Source organism: Triticum aestivum, chromosome 3D (assembly GCF_018294505.1).
Source record: "Triticum aestivum cultivar Chinese Spring chromosome 3D, IWGSC CS RefSeq v2.1, whole genome shotgun sequence".
Taxonomy (NCBI): domain Eukaryota; kingdom Viridiplantae; phylum Streptophyta; class Magnoliopsida; order Poales; family Poaceae; genus Triticum; species Triticum aestivum.
The window spans coordinates 51,680,187-51,683,257 of NC_057802.1; the positions used below are offsets into that span (position 1 = coordinate 51,680,187).

The 3,071-nt window shown below is 37.3% G+C and overlaps 2 non-coding genes and 1 pseudogene across 2 annotated transcripts; all 3 read left to right on the forward strand.

Annotated features, from left to right (window-relative positions):
- Window positions 1–1,473: 1,473 nt before the first annotated feature.
- Window positions 1,474–1,570, forward strand: LOC123081180 (small nucleolar RNA R64/Z200 family). Its single transcript, XR_006438677.1, has one exon. It is a non-coding gene; the product is annotated as a small nucleolar RNA R64/Z200 family (small nucleolar RNA).
- Window positions 1,571–1,654: 84 nt separating this feature from the next.
- LOC123081165 (small nucleolar RNA Z199) lies at window positions 1,655–1,739 on the forward strand. The gene has a single exon (XR_006438670.1). It is a non-coding gene; the product is annotated as a small nucleolar RNA Z199 (small nucleolar RNA).
- Window positions 1,740–1,913: 174 nt separating this feature from the next.
- LOC123081171 (uncharacterized) lies at window positions 1,914–1,992 on the forward strand (annotated as a pseudogene).
- Window positions 1,993–3,071: the final 1,079 nt, after the last annotated feature.

The window sequence follows — 3,071 nt, forward strand, 5'->3', positions numbered from 1 at the left end:
TAGTGTGGGTCATTGAAGGAGTGAGTGATCTTAGTTCTGGTTGTGTCAAAATTTTATTATGTATCATGCTTATTGTTTACTGCATTGAGGCATGTGGGCACCAGAATCTGGGCATGTATGTATAATTTTTAGTCTTTTGAATGAATAATAATTCTTTAGGTGTAATGTGTCTAGTGTTACTACATACATTGTTGTACTAGTCGTAGCAGGATAATGAATAATATTTCTTCATTATTTATGCCAACCTGCATCTTGTTATCATGTGCTTGATAGATAGCTGTCTCATATGCATTTTCCATTCCTAATGGTGCTTTTTCATTTCCTTGCCAGGCCAAATAAAAGATGTTGTTCTCGGTGGAGTTGCGCTTGAGGATGAGTAGAGAGAGAAATTTAATCAAATCCAATAGGTAGGTTCTTTGTTCTTATCAGATGTTGGCGGATTATATTTGTTGTGCATATGCCAAGTGTGTCTACCTGATTGTAAACATAACTGCAATACTGTATATATGTTGACAGTCTGGTAAAAACAAACTTGTTGTGCCTGGGTTTGTGGATCTTAAAAAAACACCTATGCTTTCCTTGCTCATACAAAACGCCCAACAGTTGTTCTTGTAAATACAAGTGTGCATACCATCGGCACCTTCACCAAAAAGAAAAGGCTCTAGCCACTTCTTATGACAAGAAAAATAGAAGTTCCCCTAAATTTAAACATATTCCTCTTTACTGAAAACTCATTGTTCTTTTCTAAACTATTGCAAAAATCGAGCAGTGGTACTGATTATATAAATTTTATATTGTCATGGTAGCTTCACTCGTGTCTGCCACTGATTGGTTTCTGATTAACCCATGTGCAGAGGGCGTGTACAAGAATCTGAAGAAGAACGACAGTGGGGGGCAGGAGCCGGAGGAGACCGGCGTGACGCCGGCTATGTACGGCGGCGACCACAAGCTCTCCGATGAGTCGGCTCCATCTTCTAGCCCTAGCACCCTATTTTCTGCTCCTATATCATGCTTTGTTGGTTTAGAACACTAGCAGCAGTAGCCTACCATGTATACGTACTAAACAGCAGGATTTCAATCACCTTGTGTACACTAGCAACTTGCTTACACAGTTGTCACTTTTGCTTGTGGTAGCCATTATGTGGCTGAATCATGTCTGTGTCTACTAATCATCAGTTAATAGCATTTGGCTTCTTTGTGATGGTCTGGGACTATTTTATGGTGATGTGGATATACTTTCTGATTTAAAGTTACTAATCTGTGGTCTGGAGTCATATTATGGTCTAATATTCTTTGTTTTGACTCTTTCTCTGGTGCGAGGAAAGCTGTGAGTAGACATCAACAATGCCTACTTGCTTGGCTGCTACATTGATGCATGCGCCGGTCAAGAAAGCACACATGCATATACATACATGTTGGGATAGTAGCAGATATTCCCTCTGTTCCTGCTATATGCCTACTTGCTTGGTTTGCAAAATGCTGTGATGAATCATGAAATCTACAACGTATGTCAGACTTCAGAGATGCCATTTGGCTTTGATGAGAAGATATTTCATATTCTGAGCAATAATGTTTGCATTTCATACCGATAGTTGCCAAACTATAAATTGTTATAGCCTTTTTTCTTGTTGTCCATGCATGCTTATATGTTTGAGGGTCAAGTGATGAGGAATAAACCATCAACAATATGATGGAGCTATGCTGCTCTGATTCTTAGTATTTAAGTCTCTGATGATACCTCAACACCCTGATATGTTTGTGGCTTTCTATGATGTCCACATACTGAAGGAAGTCCTGCTATCTTCACAACAAATATAATTTTTCTTGAACGAGTTTATAAATTGAACTATCTCCACAACAAAGATACTTACCATTTGTAGTTCCAATCTAAAGTGTTTCCTAATTTCATTTGTGGTTCAAGTGATGATGAGAAACTGCAACAACATGACAGGAGTTACCTTCCTGTGATTCATAGTTTAAAGTCTGATGATTTCTTATCTTCAAATAACCGTTGTCTTGTGAAATGCAATTCTGCTCATGTTCTTGTTTTCTTATGAATTGCTTGATGCAATTTCTAAGTCTGGTGTTCTTGAATAAATTGCAGCAATATGACAGGACCATGTTTTGTACTAGTTTTCTGTTTGATTTCTCTATCCAAAATTTTCCTTTGCCTTCTGTTTTGCAATCTTGTTTCACTTGTCTTCTCTGATTTCTACCATGATCATTTCCGAATGTGTTTTCTTAACTACCAATGATCATTTCTTTTGATCATGATCATGGCTGTTACCTGACCATGACATTTACTAGCTATTACCATCAAGGAAACTCGAAGTATTTAATAACCAGAAAGCTTATGGTTTGGTTGGATTAAGGATGTAAAGAAAACGAATTTTGTCGCTCGTAGAGAATTGTATTTGTTGTTGACAATGCTGCGTACACAGAATACCTAATTGTCTTATGTAACTTAATTTCCATGCATTTTCAACTCTGATTTTGAACGACTAAGGTTACTCCCATGAACAATTTTGCTAAACATTTATCACATCTAGATCTACTCTATTGCTTACATTAGTGTTGCCATTCAAGTGTTTGGTTCTTGTCTCACCAGCAGTACAATCTAATGTTGCTTTATGTTCACTCTCTTATAGGAGTTCCATGCCTATTCTTTCTGGAGTGTGAAGCCGTGAAGCCAAGCAAGCAGTGAAGCCCTATTTAGCAAAGAGTTTTTGATCTATCTAACTGTAAATTGTAATATTGTAACAGAATGGAAAAGACTAATGTAGTGTTATTTGATGAATTATATTTGTCCCGTCCTATTTGAAATAGTGATTGTGTATGTTAAAAATATGTGAAATGGAAACATAACCAGCGGGACCAATTTATGTCCCACTTACGAATAGAATCTGAGAAATTCTGAAATTGTTGACATGTGGGACCACCATCTGACTAGTGGGACCAGCTCTAAAATAAATGATTGAGAAATAGAAAATCAATTGATGGTAAGAAGGTCACGGCCCAACAATAAAAAAGGCTACAATATTGGGCTTGGCCCATGAACCCAACCAAAAATT